This window comes from Eschrichtius robustus, chromosome 6, assembly GCF_028021215.1.
Source record: "Eschrichtius robustus isolate mEscRob2 chromosome 6, mEscRob2.pri, whole genome shotgun sequence".
Lineage (NCBI taxonomy): Eukaryota > Metazoa > Chordata > Mammalia > Artiodactyla > Eschrichtiidae > Eschrichtius > Eschrichtius robustus.
Window position 1 is genome coordinate 4,646,370 of NC_090829.1, and position 19,054 is coordinate 4,665,423.

At 41.4% G+C, this 19,054-nt stretch overlaps 1 pseudogene; it reads left to right on the forward strand.

Annotated features, from left to right (window-relative positions):
* The first annotated feature begins 14,876 nt into the window (after positions 1–14,876).
* LOC137766687 (serine/threonine-protein kinase WNK2-like) lies at positions 14,877–18,702 on the forward strand (annotated as a pseudogene).
* Positions 18,703–19,054: the final 352 nt, after the last annotated feature.

The following is a 19,054-nucleotide window of genomic DNA, read 5'->3' on the forward strand; positions in this document are numbered from 1 at the left end:
CCTAACAATTGGGCCACCAGGGAATTCCCAAAGGAGGAAAATCTTATCTTTCAAAATTCAGGGTCAAATTCCCCCACCTGCCCTGATCTTTATTCAAGACTACGTAGGGCGTGAGAACTGCGTATATGACGGGAGGGGTTATGACTATGAGTTTTCTCTGTGCTTTAGCAAGAAGTCTTTCAATCCCTTGTTGGAGGAAGATGAGTCATTTTGAAAAATTGGTGCATTTCCTTCCCTATGGGGAGGGGTGAGAGGTGGGCTGCTGAAGAGCAGAGGCATTATTCTTCTAAGAATGGGACCACTGGGAAAGGGTAAGTAGATCCCATCTCTTCTTTCCTGCTCAAGCTATGTTCTTTCTGTTTTCTCCTCTCTCCTGTGCCATCAACTGCTCCTTCTTTACCAAATCATTTCTATCATTATAAGCGTGCTCTTAAAAAATTTCCCTTTGTCCCGAATTCTTCTTCAGTCACCTTCCTATTATTCGGCAACTATTCAAGACCAAGCACACCAGCTTTCTCTTGTTCTTTTACACCCATTCATTCTTCACTTTATCTGGCTCCAGTCTTACTGTCCCTTAGAAATGGCACTTGTCAAGGGCACCAGAGACTTCCATGGGGCAAACTTAATGACCATTTCTTTATTCTTGCCTATGTGACCGCTAGCACCTAACACTGCTGAGACCCCCTTCTTTTTGGAACACATACCTTTCTTGGTTTCCCATCTCTTGGTATTTTCCCTGTCTCTCTCGCTACTCCTTCTCGGTGTCTTTATTTGACTCCCCCCTCCTCAACCAAGTCTAAACTTTGGACTTTGTCTGGTTTAGGTCTGAGCTGAATACTCTTTTTTTATTCTTTCCCCCTCTCTCTCCAGTGTTTCCTGGTCAGGGTGCTTTGGCCATTTTGGGTGGGAAGTTCGTTGTTGTGTGGTATGTTCTTGGCATTGAAGGGCTTTTAATGTCCCTGGTCTCCAGGCACCTAAATCCCATTTAGACTGAGTTTTTCATCAGTTCCCCAGAAGCAGACTCTGAAAAGAGGAATCTGTGCAAGGGGTTTATTAAGAAAGAGCTCCCGGAAGAATCGGAAAGAGTGTGAGGGGAAACAAGGCAGGGAAGGAGAGACACTGAGACAGAGGGATATTTCAGGCCAAGTTCCAGCCTCAGACAGATCCCCAGAGAAGCTCTGAGTGTAAATTACACTTCAAGGTTGTCCTGGCTTTGAGGCAGGAGGTAGATGGGCTCCAGGTTAGACATTTACAACTGGTCTTCTGCTTACATTTCAAGGGGCAGGAAAAAGTGGGCTTCAGGCCGGACACTTACAACTAGCCTCCTGTTTGCATTTCCTGAGACAGGAGATAGGTGGGCTTCAGGTTAGGCATTTAAAATCAGCCTGCTGTTTGCTCTCCGAAATGGAAGCAATGACAGAGACAGGGTAAATAGCCAAGCTTTGTCTCTTGCGGATGTCTTAAGATAACTGTCATGGCAAGAACAAAGAGGGACAAAACCTTGTTTGAATAAAGTATCAAGGGATCTCCACTCTCCCCTGCCCCTTGGGGCACGAGAGACATTACGCATGCACAGAAAGGCTCCTTGGGGGGTCAAAAGTCAGGGGACAAGGCCAGGCCATAATGAGTCTTGTTTCTCCCAGACGCCTTAACGGCGGGATCCGTGCATGAGGTGGAGAGGTGCGTGCGCACCTATGGGGAGGGTCCTGAGACTAATCAGCCAGGAGGGACAAAGCCAGATGATTGGCCAGAAGGGAAATAAAACCCCGAAGACTGCCCCCTTATAAAGGATTTAAACTTCCCAAAGGCACGACTCTCTCTCTGAGTTCGCCCGTGCGTCTTTCCGCATGTCCTTTGCTTTTCCAATAAACTTTTTACTTTTCTCTTTACCTTCTGCCTCCTTGCCTGAATTCATTCCTGACAAGGCAGGCAAGGACTGGGGACCCAGGCCCCAGCCTCTGGCCCCTGGGTTCTAGCAGCTACGACTCGCGGCCCGGGAACTGAGATCTTGCTTCCAGCTACTGCTTGCTGCTGCGTGCGTCCGAAATCAGCTTGAGACAGGGAACTGGGTTTTCATATCCCTACTTACATCAGTCATTGCCTAAGGACTGCTCTGTGTGTGTGTGTTGGGGACCAGGGTGTTTGGTGTGAGTGGGTCAGGTATAAACTCCGAAACACTTTCAACTCTCCGTGTTTGATATATCTCTTGATATATTCAAGGTGCCTTTTCAAAAGGTTATACAAATTTGTTCACTCATCAGAAAATAGGTAAGAATGGCTGTTTTACTGTAATCTTGAGAAGGTTTTCTTTTTTTAAAATTTATTTTATTATTTTATTATTTTTAATCGAAGTATAGTTGATTTACAATGTTATGTTAGTTTCAGGTGTACAGCAAAGTGATTCAGTTATACATACATATATACCAATTTTTTTCAGATTCTTTTCCCTTATAGATTATTACAATGTATTAAGTATAGTTCCCTGTGCTATACAGTAGGTCCTTGTGGGTTATCTATTTTATATATGATATTGTTTATATGTGGAATCTAAAAAAAATGAACTTATATACAAAACAGAAATAGACCCTCAGACTTAGAAAACAAACTTAACGGTTACCAAAGGGGAAAGCCAGGGAGGGGGAGGGATAAAGTAGGAGTTTGGGTTTAACATATACATACTGCTATATTTGAAACAGGTTTTCTTTAACAGGTCCAAGGACTATTCATTTGTAACCTTAAGATTATTAATGTTTCTTCCAGGCAACTGCTAGAACATATATGCTAGAGAACAATGTCTTTTCTTGAAAGTTGTTTATTTCTTAAAGAAGGTGGCCTCACAGGAGATCAAGATGGTAGGTAGGAAGACGCTGAGCTCATCTTCCTCCACAAACACATAAAAAATACGTCTACATGTGGAGCAACTCTCACTGAGAACTACCTGGAGGCTGGCAGAGAGGCTCTTCTACAACCAGGGCTGTAAAAAAAGATCCACATGGAGTTGGTTAGGAAGGGAGCAGTACAAAATCGATAAACCACAAGGTTATATTGTGCAGCACAGGAAGCTATAGCCAGTATTTTATAATAACTTCAAATGGAGTATAATCTATAAAAATATTGAATCACTATGTTGTACACCTGCAACTAATATAATATTGTAAATCAACTGTACTTTAATAATAAAAAAAGAAGGTGGCAGAGAGCCTCGTACTAAAATGATCAAGGAACGATGAGGGGTGAAGAGTAAGCCCGTAGGTACTGCAGCAAGGGGATTAGAGAGTGGTGTATTAGGATGGTGCACCTCTCAGTGGGAGTCAGAAGTCTTTCGGAAGTGGCAATCAGGTCCAGAAGTGGTAAAAAAAAGAACAGGAAGGGCCTCTCCACTTCAGGCCCCATGATATGCAGGATTTAGGAGGAAAATATTCCTCACTTGAGAGAGTTGTGTGGAAAGAGTCATAGCGGGACAGCCAGGCTTTGTCAGAACAAGAAAGTGAAGGAACTCCTAAAAACATAGGATCTGGGGCTTCCCTGCTGGCGCAGTTGTTGAGAATCTGCCTGCTAATGCAGGGGACACGGGTTCGAGCCCTGGTCTGGGAAGATCCCACATGCCGCGGAGCAACTAGGCCCGTGAGCCACAACTACTGAGCCTGCGCGTCTGGAGCCTGTGCTCCGCAACAAGAGAGGCCGCGATAGTGAGAGGCCCGTGCACCGCGATGAAGAGTGGCCCCCGCTTGCCGCAACTAGAGAAAGCCCTCGCACGGACACGAAGACCGAACACAGCCAAAAATAAATAAATAAATAAGTAAATTAAAAAAAAAAAAAGGTCTACAAATAACAAGTGCTGGAGAGGGTGTGGAGAAAAGGGAACCCTCTTACACTGTTCGTGGGAATGCAAATTGGTGCGACCACTGTGGAAAACAGTGCAGAACTTCCTCAAAAAAACTAAAAATAGAATTACCGTATGATCCAGCAATCCTACTCCTGGGCATATATCCAGACAAAACTATAATTCAAAAAGATACATGCACCTCAATGTTCACTGAAACACTATGCACAATAGCCAAGACCTGGAAAGAACCTAAATGCCTATCAACAGAGGAAAGGATAAAGAAGATATGGTACATATATACAATGGAATATTACTCAGCCATAAAAAAGAACAAAATAATGCCATTTGCAGCAACATGGATGGACCTAGAGGTTATCATACTGAGTGAAGTCAGTCAGAGAAAGACAAATACCTTATGATATCACTTACATGTGGAAGGTAAAATACAACACAAATTAATCTATTTATGAAACAGAAACAGAATCACAGATCTCGAGAACAGACTGGTGGTTGCCAAAGGGGAGGCGGGTGGGGGAGTGATGGATTGGGAGTTTGGGATTAGCAGATACAAACTATTATATATAGGATGGATAAACAACAAGGTCTTACTGTATAGCACAGAGAACTATATTCAATATACTGTGATAAACCATAATGGAAAATAATATTTTAAAAAAGAATGTATATATATGTATAACTGTATCACTTTGCTGTACAGCAGGTGAATCAACTATACTTCAATAAAAACCTACGAGACTCTGAAATTTATAAAAATTAGGAAAAATGTGATTCTTCCTTGCTCTCAAGTCCCCTCAAATTCGATTTTAGAAATAAGTTTACTTGGCTATGTTTATTTCTGATATCATAGAAGAGTTTGATTTCATAATGTATAACACCTGCCTTTGGCAGAAACACTGATCCTTTTTAAGCTATGAGAGGAGAGAATCTTTTCCAGGCAATCCCCTCTGAATATGTCTTTAACCCCTCCATCCCATAAAAAGTTCACTGCCACTGTCATTCACTAGTGCAGGACTCATTCTGGGTCTTCCTTCAGTGTTGGCTTAGAGCATGTCCCTGCTTCCCTCCTGTGGCCCAAACACCTGCACACCTGCATCCACACGTGCCCACCTGCATCCACACCTGCACACCCGCATCCTTCCCCTCTGGTGTCCGGCTCGGGCTCAGCACCTACCCCAGTTCTTTCTGCAGCCCTTCCCGAGACGTCCACTGCTCAGCACCGGTGCCTGGTGCTGGACCTGGTGCCTGGCACCTGACCTCCCTCCTGGTGGGCCCGCTGTGCCCCGGTCCTCACTCATCTGGGCGTGGGAAACAGACATCTGCAGAAGCTGTTCCTCCATTCATGATAATTTAGGAAACAGAGCCAAAAGTTGCCAGGCACTGCCACATCTCATGAGTGCCTTTCACACAATCATACACTTTAAGATGATATTTAAAGAGACAAATCCTGTGTTTGAAAAATTAGCTAACGGCAGTGATTTCTTTTTTTTTTAATTTTTATTTTATTTTTATTTATACAGCTGGTTCTTATTAGTTATCTATTTTATACATATTAGTGTATATATGTCAATCCCAGTCTCCCAATTTACCACAGCACCAACACCACTGCCACCACCCTGCTTACCCACTTGGTGTCCATACGTTTGTTCTCTACATCTGTGTCTCTATTTCTGCCTTGCAAACTGGTTCATCTGTACCATTTTTCTAGATTCCACATATATGCGTTAATATACAATATTTGTTTTTCTCTTTCTGACTTACTTCACTCTGTATGACAGTCTCTAAGTCCATCCACATCTCTACAAGTAACCCAATTTCCTTCCTTTTTATGGCTGAGTAATATTCCACTGTATATACGTACCACATCTTCTTTATCCATTCATCTGTCGATGGGCATTTAGGTTGCTTTCATGACCTGGCTATTGTAAATAGTGCTGCAATGAACATTGGGGTGCATGTGTCTTTTTGAATTATGGTTTTCTCTGGGTATATGCCCAGTAGTGGATTGCTGGGTCATATGGTAACTCTATTTTTAGCTTTTTAAGGAACCTCCATACTGTTCTCCATAGTAGCTGTATCAATTTACATTCCCACCAACAGTGCAAGAGGGTTGCCTTTTCTCCACACCCTCTCCAGCATTTGTTGTTCATAGATTTTCTGATGATGCCCATTCTAACCGGTGTGAGGTGATACCTCATTGTAGTATTGATTTGAATTTCTCTAATAAATACTGATGTGGAGCAGCTTTTCATGTGCCTCTTGGCCATCTGTATGTCTTCTTGGGAGAAATGTCTATTTAGGTCTTCTGCCCATTTTTTTGATTGGGTTGTTTGTTTTTTTATTATTGAGTTGCATGGGCTGTTTATATATCTTGGAGATTAATCCTTTGTCCATTGATTATTTTGCAAATATTTTCTCCCATTCTGAGGGTTCTTTTCATCTTGTTTATAGTTTCCTTTGCTGTGCAAAAGATTTAAGTTTCACTAGGTCCCGTTCGTTTCTTTTTGTTTTTATTTCCATTACTCTAGGAGGTGGATCAAAAAAAAATCTTGCTGTGATTTATGTCAAAGAGTGTTCTTCCTATGTTTTCCTCTAAGAGTTTTATAGTGTCCAGTCTTACATTTAGGTCTTTAATCCATTTTGAGTTTATTGTTGTGTATGGTGTTAGGAAGTGTTCTAATTTCATTCTTTCACATGTAGCTGTCCAGTCTTCCCAGCACCACTTATTGAAGAGACTGTCTTTTCTCCATTGTATATCCTTGCTTCATTTGTCAAAGATTAGTTGACCATATGTGCATGGGTTTATCTCTGGGCTTTCTATCCTGTTCCATTGATCTATATTTCTGGTTTTGTGCCAGTACCATACTGTCTTGACTACTGTAGCTTTGTAGTATAGTCTGAAGTTAGGGAATCTGATTCCTCCAGCTCCGTTTTTTTCCCTTAGGATTGCTTTGGCTCTTTGGGGTCTTTTGTGTCTCCCTACAAATTTTAAGATTTTTTGTTCTAGTTCTGTAAAAAATGTCATTGGTAATTTGATAGGGATTACATTGAATCTGTAGATTGCTTTGGGTAGTACAGTCATTTTCAAAATATTGATTCTTCCAATCCAAGAACATGGTATATCTTTCCATCTGTTTGTGTCATCTTTAATTTCTTTCATCGGTGTCTTATAGTTTTCTGAGTACAGGTCTTTTACCTCCTTAGGTAAGTTTATTCCTAGGTATTTTATTTTTTTGTTGCAATGGTGAATGGGATTGTTTCCTTAATTTCTCTTTCTGATCTTTTGTTGTTAGTGTATGGGAATGCAAAAGATTTCTGTGCATTAAGTTGTAATCCTACAACTTTACCAGATTCATTGATTAGCTCTAGTATTTTTCTGGTGGCATATTTAGGATTATCTACGTATAGTATCATGTTGTCTACAAACAATGACAGTTTTATTTCTTTTCCGATTTGGATTCCTTTTATTTCTTTTTCTTCTCTGATTGCCGTGGCTAGGACTTCCAAAACTATCTTGAATAATAGTGACGAGAGTGGACATTCTTGCTTTGTTCCTGATCTTAGAGGAAATGCTTTCAGTTTTTCACCATTGAGAATGATGTTTGCTGTGGGTTTGTCATATGTGGCCTTTATTATGTTGAGGTAGGTTCCCTCTATGCCCACTTTCTGGAGAGTTTTTAATCATAAATGGGTGTTGAATTTTATCAAAAGCTTTTCCTGCATCTATTGAGATGATCATATGGTTTTAATTCTTCAATTTTTTAATATGGTGTATCACGTTGATTGATTTGCGAACATTGAAGAATCCTTGCATCCCTGGGATAAATCCCACTTGATCGTGGTGTATGATCCTTTTAATGTGTTGTTGGATTCTGTTTGCTAGTATTTTGTTGAGGATTTTTGCATCTATATTCATCAGTGATATTGGTCTGTATTTTTTTTTTTTTTTGTAGTATCTGTGTCTGGTTTTGGTATCAGGGTGATGGTGGCCTCTTAGAATGAGTTTGGGAGTGTTCCTTCCTCTGCAATTTTTTTGGAAGAGTTTAAGAAGGATGGGTATTAGCTTTTCTCTAAATGTTTGATAGAATTCACCTGTGAAGCCATCTGGTCGTGGACTTTTGTTTGTTGGAAGATTTTTAATCACAGTTTCAATTTCATTACTTGTGATTGGTCTGTTCATATTTTCTATTTCTTCCTGGTTCAGTCTGGAAAGGTTATACCTTTCTAGGAATTTGTCCATTTCTTCCAAGTTGTCCATTTTATTGCCATAGAGTTGCTTGTAGCAGTCTCTTATGATAGTTTGTATTTCTGAGGTGTCCGTTGTAACTTCTCCTTTTTCATTTCTAATTTTATTGATTTGTGTCCTCTCCCTCTTTTTCTTGATGAGTCTGGCTAATGGTTTGTCAATTTTGTTTATCTTCTCAAAGAACCAGCTTTTAGTTTTATTGATATTTGCTATTGTTTTCTTTGTTTCTGTTTCATTTATTTCTGCTCTGATCTTTATGATTTCTCTCCTCCCACTAACTTTGGGTTTTGTTTGTTCTTCTTTCTCTTTCTTTGTTCTTCTTTCTCTTTAGGTGTAAGGTTAGAGTCTTTATTTGAGATTTTTCTTGTTTCTTGAGGTAGGATCGTATTGCTATAAACTTCCTTCTTAGAACTGCTTTTGCTGCGTCCCATAGGTTTTGGATCGACGTGTTTTCATTGTCATTTGTCTCTAGGTATTTTTTCATTTCTTCTTTGATTTCTTCAGTGATCTCTTGGTTATTTAGTAACGTATTGTTTAGCCTCCACGTGTTTGTGTTTTTTTCCCCGTAATTTATTTCTAATCTCATAGTGTTGTGCTCAGAAAAGATGCTTGATATGATTTCAATTTTCTTAAATTTACCGAGGCTTGATCTGTGATCCAAGATGTGGGTCCATCTGCTGTTTTCGGATGGAATGTCCTATAAATATCAGTTAAATCTATCTGGTCTATTGTGTCATTTAAGGCTGTGTTTCCTTATTAATTTTCTGCCTGGATGATCTGTCCATTGGTGTAAGTGAGGTGTTAAAGTCCCCCACTATTATTGTGTTACTATCGTCTTTTATAGCTGTTAGCAGTTGCCTTATGTATTGAGGTGCTCCTATGTTGGGTGCATATATATTTATAATTGTTATATCTTCTTCTTGGATTGATCCCTTGATCATTATGTAGTGTCCTTCTTTGTCTCTTGTAACACTCTTTATTTTAAAGTCTATTTTATCTGATATGAGTATTGCTACTCCAGCTTTCTTGTGATTTCCATTTGCATGGAATATCTTTTTCCATCCTCTCACTTCCAGTCTGTATGTGTCCCTAGGTCTGAAATGGGTCTCTTGTAGACAGCATATATATGGGTCTTGTTTTTGTATCCATTCAGCGAGCCTGTGACTTTTGGTTGGGGCATTTAATCCATTCACATTTCAGGTAATTATCAATATGTATGTTCCTATTACTATTTTCTTAATTGTTTTCGGTTTGTTTTTGTAAGTCCTTTTCTTCTCTTGTGTTTCCCATTTAGAGAAGTTCCTTTAGCATTTGTTGTAGAGCTGGTTTGGTGGTACTGAATTCTCTTAGCTTTTGCTTGTCTGTAAAGCTTTTGATTTCTCCATTGAATCTGAATGAGATCCTTGCCAGGTAGAGTAATCTTGGTTGTAGGTTCTTCCCTTTCATCACTTTAAATATATCATGCCACTCCCTTCTGGCTTGCAGAATTTCTGCTGAGAAATCAGCTGTTAACCTTAGGGGAGTTCCCTTGTAAGTTATTTGCTGTTTTTCCCTTGTTGTTGTTAATAATTTTTCTTTGTCTTTAAGTTTTGTCAATGTGACGACTATGTGTCTCAGCGTGTTTCTCCTTGGGTTTTCCTGCCTGGTACTCTCTGTCCTTCCTGGACTTGGGTGGATATTTCCTTTCCCATGTTAGGGAATTTTTTGACTATAATCACTTCAAATATTTTCTTGGGTCCTTTCTCTCTCTCTTCTCCTTCTGGGACCCTATAATGCCAATGTTGGTGTATTTAATGTTGTCCCAGAGGTCTCTTAGGCTGACTTCATTTCTTTTCGTTCTTTTTTCTTTATTCTGTTCCATGGCTGTGAATTCCACCATTCTGTCTTCCAGGTCACTTCTCCGTTCTTCTGCCTCAGTTATTCTGCTATTGATTCCTTCTAGTGCATTTTTCATTTCAGTTATTGTATTGTTCATCTCTGTTTGTTTGTTCTTTAATTCTTCTAGGTGTTTATTCGTTAATTCTTCTAGGTCTTTGTTAAACATTTCTTGCATCTTCTCAATCTTTGCCTCTATTCTTTTTCCAAGGTCCTGGATCATCTTCACTATCATTATTCTGAATTCTTTTTCTGGAAGGTTGCCTATCTCTACTTCATTTAATTTTGGGGGGAGGTTTATCTTGTTCCTTCATGTGATACATAGTCCTCTGCCTTTTCCTTTTGTCTATCTTTCTGTGGTGGGTTTTGTTCCACAGGCTGCAGGATTGTAGTTCTTCTTGCTTCTGCCATCTGCCCTCTGGTGGATGAGGCTATCTAAGAGGCTTGTGCAAGCTTCCTGATGGGAGGGACTCGTGGTGGGTAGAGCTGACTGTTGCTCTGGTGGGCAGAGCTCAGTAAAACTTTAATACACTTGTCTGCTGATGGGTGGGGCTGAGTTCCCTCCCTGTCGGTTGTTTGGCCTGAGGTGACCCAACACTGGAGGCTACAGGCTCATGCCAAGGGGTACGTCTTAGAACTTCTGCTGCCAGTGTCCTTGTCCCTGCGGTGAGGTACAGCCACCCCCCGCCTCTGCAGGAGACCTTCCAACACTAGCAGATAGGTCTGCTTCAGTCGCCTATGGGGTCACTGCTCCTCTTCCCTGGGTCCTGATGCGCACACTAGTTTGTGTGTGCCCTCTGAGAGTGGAGTCTCTGTTTCCCCCAGTCCTGTCGAAGTCCTACAATCAAATCCTGCTAGCATTCAAAGTCTGATTCTCTGGGAACTCCTCCTCCCATTGCCAGACCCCCAGGTTGGGAAGCCTGACATGGGGCTCAGAACCTTCACTCCAGTGGGTGGACTTCTGTGGTGTAAGTGTTCTCCAGTTTGTGAGTCACCCACCCAGTGGTTATGGGATCTGATTTTATTGTGATTGCACCCCTCCTACAGTCTCCTTCCATCTTCTCCTTTGTCTTTGGATGTGGGGTATGTTTTCTGGTGGGTTCCAGTATCTTCCTGTAGAAGGTTGTTCAGCAGTTAGTTGTGATTCCGGTGCTCTCGCAAGAGGGAGTGAGTGCGTGTCCTTCTACTCCGCCATCTTAAACCAATCTCTACCCATAATGCTTTCTTAACTGAAAGAGTTCTCTTAACATTTTGGATGGCTTTGGAAAAAGAAAGAAAACAAAATGGATCACCATGAAAACTCTCTGTATTTCTTGTGGCAGGAGTCTACATTAGCTTTAATCCCATTCTTGTAAGAAGACAAAACCAAACCACACCCAAGCCAGCACAATGGTCCTGTGTGTATGGGTTAGTTTCTGAACAACCCCCAGCAAATCTAGTGTCGGAGATAGTAAACAATCTCCTTAGACTTCGTCTCTGATACTGTCTGCAGGCTCTTCTTCCAGGCCACGCTCCATTTCTGAGAGAGCCATTTAAAAAGTGAAAGTCTGATCAGGGTACTCTTTATGAAACAGAAACAGAATCATGGACATGGAGATGATCATGGTTGTTGCCAAGGGGAAGGGGGTTGGGGGAGGGATGGACTGGGAGATTGGGGTTAGCAGATTAAGCTATTATATAGAGAATGGATAAACAACAAGGTCCTACTGTATAGCACAGAGAACTATATTCAATATCCTATGATAAACATAATGGAAAATAATATTTTAAAAAAAGAATGTATATATGTATAACTGAATCACTTTGCTATACAGCAGAAATTAACACAACATTGTAAATCAACTATACTTCAATTTAAAAAATTGGAAAACATAAATTATATTTTGGCAAAAAAAGGAGAAAAAAAGATGAATTTCATAATTAATGCCAATAAATTGTGCAGTTAAAATGGCAATAAATAAATAAATAAAGCAAATCTGCAATAACAAAAATGTCCTATCTAAACTCCCAGGAGCAGCTGTGATCAGGCCAGTACACATTCCCATGCATGGTCTCCTTTCCTGCAATTCTCCACTGCCTGCTTCTTGGTCTCCAGTTCCCCTGGAACCCACCTCAAAGGTCTCCCTGTGAAATCGTCTTTCACTTTCCTCCCCCAGGTTGAGTAGATCCTACTTGATGCATGATGGTCTATTGCATATAACAGTATCCCTTACCCTGACTATAATTATTTACGCTTCTGGTCAGTCTTTGACCTCCTTGAGGGTAGAGCCCTGTCTCCTTTGTGACCCCTGAACCTCATGCGATGTGTGGCGTGAATGAATGAGGGTGAGGAGCAATGGAAGGCCAGACCCAGCAGCTGATTTGAAATACTAAGGTGTGATATGGCCATCAGACCCTACGACACAGATCGTTTTGTCTTCTCTTAAAAATATCCACTTTAGTCTGTGCAAGGTTGGCCCATGCACAGCCCTTGTGTGGGAAAGCACACTTGCCGGGGTCTCAGTGATGCTTCTTCCCTCCAGCTGGCTAGAGGAACACTAAGCCAATGCTTTTCTCCACAAAAACAATATGTTTATATTTGGTTTGTCCTTTATCAACCTCTGAGTAACTTGCTCCAGGTAGAGTGATGGAGTTGAGAGAGGGATTGTTTTGAGGGAGGTTGGCGGGCTGCCCAGGCAGGCTGTCTCCTGAGTATCATTGTCCCAGCAGGGTTGCCCTGTCCTAAGTCTGGGTCTTTGCCTTGCACAACATTGATATTTCACTCAGTGTGGAAAGGACTGTATAATCAAACCCACAAGACTGACAAATGTGAACCAAGATCCCAAATTATTCATTTACAATGAAAAATATAACTGGGGAGCAGATGAGAAATTCGCATTAGCTGCGGAGTGTTTTCTGACTGCTTTAGGGAAACGTGTAGGAAAGAAGTGTTTAAATCCCAAGATGGATGGAGGATCCAGATGAAGACAAAGTGATGAACACCACTGAGCCACAAGACAGATGCTCTACTGCCCTGGTTCCCAAGCTACCAAGCAGGCTGTATATTCGTGCTCAGAGGCCCTGGATGGCCCTTTCTCCAGACAAGGCAAAATATAACTGTCAGGTCTCCAATTTCCACCTTAGAATAATAATCCAGGACACCTTGATTGGACTTCCATATTTGCAAATCCCTGCAGCCCTAAATTGGTTTGCATTAATTGCTACATTTAGCTAATCTCAGCCATGATGTATTAACTCAGTAATTTCATTCTTATAAAATGGTTACATTATTTATAGGTTTGGGGATGGGGGTATGGGCTTTGCTTCTCACGTTGATAACAGTTTTTGGGTGCTTGGTCCACACTCCCTGTAAGTACTAATTGACAATTATCCTTAAGCAGTGCCTTTTAGAGCACCAGTCTCCATGCATTAGTGTGTCATAAAATCAGATGAGAGGGTTCTGATCAGTGGCTTAAAATGAAATAAAATAAGAAATATTAGAATTCATGGCACATGGTTAGGTAAATATTGTTTTATATGTATTCTGTGTACTAGGTTGTGATGTAAAACGTTTTTCTGCCTCTAGGTTGTGGTTTAAAAAACTTATAAACCCCTCCCTAGAACTCAGAGCACCATCCTCTGCCTTAGGAGCAGGATGATCTTTGTATAGGAAGGTGTTAGAAAATTTATGTACAGAAAACCTTTGCCCGGAAGAGCTCTGTTACTGAGGGGACAGTCTACACTCTGTGACAGAGACCTGCAGAAACTTCCCATATTGACGGTATGTGATAGGACATAAAAAAGAGGTGTAAGGCATGTCAAGCCAAATGTGAATGAGAAATCAGCTGAGAGGAAAGAGTTTTGGACGCTGGCTGGTCACTGCTTTTCTGTAGCTCAAGTTTCTCCTTTTGCCCTGGGGCTTGGGGTTCCTGACGGTCAGAACAGAGCTGCACTGAATTTATCGAGTTCTGTATGAGACAGGTGATGCCTGCTCAGATTCAGCCAGTCAGAACGAATAACGAGATTTTCATAAGAGATTTAATTTTCTTAGGAAATTGTTTTCATAAGCACAAAAATGCAGCATATGTTTGGGCACTCAAGATAAGTGTTTGGCAAACTCTTTGAGACACAAGTACATTTTATTTTTTCCTCTGGAGTGCAGTTTATTATATAGCACTAATGTGTCCATGGACAGGTGCTGTTGAGTATTGCAAGTATCAGACTGCATTATCCATCCATCCATCCATCCATCCATCCATCTCTTCATCCACCTCCATCCATCCATTTGTCTTTCCATGTGTGTCATCTGTCCATCCATCCATTTGTCCATCCATACATGTCTGTCCATCAATCCATCCATTTGTCTGTCCATGAATGTGTCCATCCATTCATCCATCCTTTTGTCTGTCCATACATGTGTCCATCTGTCCATCCATCCATTTTTCCATCCGTATGTGTGTCCATCCATCCGTTTGTCTGTCCATATGTGTGTCCATTTGTCCATCCATCCACTCCTTCCTTGTTGAGTACCTATGTACTCTGTGCAAGCAGTTTGCCCTCTTATTGTGTATTTTCAACATCAGAAAGTCTTAGGTTGGCTGGGAATTTGAAAGTTATTTGATGTAGTTCTTATCAGATGAGTGCATCTTCTCTATAGCTCTCCTGGCAGGTGGTAATTCAGGTTTTTGCCATCACAGGAATACACCCCTCTGACTGAGAAAGTTCTTTCTTGTGTTTCTTTTTCACTAGCTCCCCTCAGAAGCCTCTTGCCTGACTCCCATACAGATAAGGATTCTGAAGAGCTGCTCCCCACCTACTTGCTCCTTCCAATTCCCGAGCCAGTTCCTCAGCTGGCTGGTTTCTGAGCTAATTTTATTCCAGCCTGATGACATATTAAGATTTGCATTCCCATCAGAGGATGAGATCAAGACCATGGCTAATGTCAGGTAGGTCTAAGGTGTGTCCCTATCCCAAGCTACACCCTTCATGCTCCCACTCTGCTGCCCAGCTCTTGTGCCTCTGCTTCTCTCTGGTTTTCCCTTGGGATTGACACCCCAGTCTAAATCTCACCTTGACTGGGGCCCTGACAACCTTCCGGTCCTTTCCCATCTGTCTTTCCCCAGCCATTGGATGGATGGATTCAACCTGAATGGTCCTCCCCCTGATGCTGTGATGCCCCTATCTGCTACTGCAGGTGGAACCTTGGGCACTGATGCCATCTGAGACTGAGTCTAAGCTAGCCATGGTCCCCTGAGCATTCTAGTCTAGATTCTTGGTTTATTTCTTCGAGGCCAGTCCCAACGCCAGCTGAGTCCAACTCTGGTACCCTCTTCTGGATTTCTCTGCCTAGTCTTATCATGGAAGTTCCAGGCTGCCTCTCCATGAGTCTCTCCAAGGTATGCATATTGGTTCTAATTCTCCATATCGGTTCTAATTCCAGCGCAAGGGGCCATGTCTAAGAGAGCTCTTCATATATTTGAAGATGTTTACTGTTTCAATTTCCTCTTGCCACCTAACAAACCGCCTCAGCTCAACACGATAACAGTAACTTTTTTCTGCGAATGATCTTGCAGTCTGGTGAAACTAAGCAGGGAAAAACTCATTTTTGCTCCATGTGGTGTCAGCCAGGGTAGCTCAGCGAAGTAAGGATCTACATCAAAGTGGTTCACTTACGTGGGCTGGCAGGGCATGCAGTCAGGGTGGCTGGGTTCTAAGTGGGAGGAAATGGAAGCTGCCAGTCTTCTGAAAGACTGGGCCTGGGGACTTCCCTGGTGGTCCAGTGGTAAAGAATCCACCCTGCAATGCAGGGAACTCGGGTTCCATCCCTGGTCAGGGAACTAAGATCCCACATGCGGCGGGGCAGCTAAGCCCGCGTGCCGCCACTACTGAGCTCACGCGCCTCAACTTGAGCCCGCGTGCCACAAACTACAGAGCCCACGCGCCCTGGAACCGGCGCGCCACAACTAGAGAGAAGCCCGCACCACAATGAAGAGACCGCACACCGCAACGAAAGATCCCACATGCCTCAACGAAGATCCCGCGTGCCGCAACTAAAACCCGACACAGCCAAAAATAAATAAAATAAGTGAATAATAAAATAAATCTTAAAAAAAATAAAAAAAAAGACTGGGCCTGGAACTGGCACCGTTTCACTTTCCCTGCATTCTCTTGGTCCAAGTTGTCATAGAGTCAGCCCCAGATTCAAGGGGTGGGAAATATAGCTCCACTTCTTCTTCTTTTTTTTTTTTTTTAGAGGAAAATACCAATACATTTTATTAATACACTTTACATGACTTGTAAACTTCCACTGAAAACAATTTTCCTATACCATAAATAGACAAGATAAAATTTGAAAGGAGGTATTTAAAGTATATAAATATTTAAAAGGATTAATATCTAGAATATATAAAGGAGATTTGAATAAATGAAATAAAGTAAAGGAACCAATAGAAAGTAATGCTTAGAAGGTGTGACTGTAAACTTGGAGAAGAATAAACCCAATAGCGAATAAAGTATGTGAAAAGATGTTCAACCTTGTAATAAGGGAATTCAAATTAAAAGGAGATAACATTTCAGAACTGTCAGATGTCATGTATTTTGATGGTGATGTAATTTTGCATGTTGGCCAGCATATGGAGAAAAAAGGATCAGATGTAATTTTAGTGAGAAGGAAATTTGCAAAACACTTAATCATTATGTAGTACACCTGAAACTAATATATGATATGTCAATAACAACTCAATGAAAAAGAACATTTGTGAGATACTTTACAGTCAGATTTTGCAATGTCTCATTTGAAGATCATTTCAAAATGCTCTATAACCCTAAATTCTATTCCTAAGAATGTGCCCCAGAGAAATTCCTGTGTGTGATAAAGCTTATACAAAAAGACACACTGGTAGCTCTCTTTCTTGATGGAGGGACTTGACAAAGATCTTGCAGCCACTTGTAACCCACCTCAGTTCCCAGAGGTGCATCTTGTCCTGTTGCCTTGCTTCACCTCTCCTCCCACCCCTTCAGGCTCTTCTCAGCTGAAAAGCCCTTGTTCCTTTCCCACTACTTTATATGGCATCAATCCAAGTCTTATCAAGGTGCCAACAGCATTTGCTTGAACAGCTATAATCACATCATGCCAGGAATTGCGATGGGTGTAGTGAGGCTGAGATGGCTAAGACACAGACCCTGTCCTTAAAGGAACCATAGGTTAGAAAAATACTGTTTTTTCCCCTCCTCTGATCTAGTTTTAATCTCCCCCCCACCAAGTATCCTACCAAGAACGTAATGCAATATTTTAATATAAGCATATTATGGAATATAGACCAAGATTTTCACCTCCTTTCTATAAAAGCTTACACCTTTCTTGATACAACCCAAAGCCATGTTAACTTCCTTAAAAGTTACATTTCATTGTTAATTGACACTGAACTTATTATTGATTATGACTCTAAGTCTTCTTTTTCTAACGTCCTCTTGGTACGGCATGGACTTGTATCTCATGCTCAGAAAGCTGAATTTTCGACTCAATTCAGCTACTTTGAAGCTGTCTTTGTAAAGTTTCACCTTGTTAGATCTAAACTACTGCTTTAGCCTATAAGATAATTTAGATCATCTCTTGTCTAACATAGCAATGTTCAGTCAACCCGAAGTTGATGTTTGTGCTCTTAGGTGGTCAGGCAAATAATTGACAAAAGTGTTAAATAGACTGAATGTAGAGCCCTGTGACCTGCCACTGGAGATCTTCTTGGGTGACACAGGAATCACCACTCAGCTCTCCAACTGTTGTGTCCCAGTTGGCAAAACTTCATTTGACCCAATAGCGTATCATGAAAATAACACTTCCAAGGGTTAGCTCTATCACTCATCTCTTTAAAAAGTGTATACGAATACCCAGTCAACACCAACAGGGTTATCTCCCTTGAAATGTTATCTGTACGGTTTCCAAGTAGACCACAGGGCTGTATACTGTCTTGGAATGTGCTCAGAAGGCTCCGTCATTGAGCAGGTAACACAGTAAACACCCCAGAGTCCTTTCTTTCAAATGGAAGAGGGGAAGGCAGAGATAAAAGAAGCTCTTCAAACTTCATCTTCTTTCCTTGTGGCTTGTGGTCTCCTCCTCCTCCTCTGCCCCCTCAGAAACCTCCTCGCCCTCCAAAGCCTCCCCGGCCTCTGCCACCAAATCCACCTCGGCCACCTCTGCCACCACCTCGGCCTCCGAAGCCGCCTTCACCCTTAGGCTTGGCCCAGTCCAAAGTAACTTTGTTTCCATCAATTTCACCATCTTCCATGGCCTCCTTGACAGCTTTGGCATCTTCCTCGCTGTTGAAGTCTACAAAACCAAACCCCTTGGAGGATCCAGTCTCCTGGTCAGTGACTATCCTTGCACGAATACTCTAATGTCTCTTCTGTAGTATCCTCAGACAGACCTTTGACAAACAGAGTTTTGGATGGTTGGCTTCTTGCATTAGGTGATCCTCTGGGTCCTCGCAACTCCAGCCTGATTGCTCTGCCCTCAATTTCCCTTTTATTACATGAATTTAAAGCTTCTTTAGCATCTTCAAATGAAGTAACTTCTACGGTAGTTCCCAGATCTTGCAACCCAATAGCCCTGTCGGGGAAGGAAAAATTATCAGGAAAATATAACATTTTCTCAGTGAAAATGTATTGTGTCCCAATCAGCCCTACTCCTTTTTTACGCTCTTACCGACTTAAAAATATCATTTCGTATTTTGGTGATTTCTTTTCTCAAAAATTAGTTTGACTGAGGTACAGCTCACATACAACAAATTACACCCATTTAAAATGTATAATTTGACATATGATATCACTTATATGTGGAATCTAAAATATGATACAAATCAACATATCTATGAAAAAAAACAGACTCACGGATACAGAGAACAGACTTGTGGTTGCCAAGGGGGAGGGGGATGGGAGAGGGATGGATTGCGAGGTTGGGATTAGCAGATGCAAACTATTATATACAGGATGGATAAACAACAAGGTCCTACTGTATAACACAAGGAACTATATTCAATATCCTTTAATAAACCATAATGGAAAAGAATATGAAAAAGAATGTAAATATATGTATAGCTGAGTCACTTTGCTGT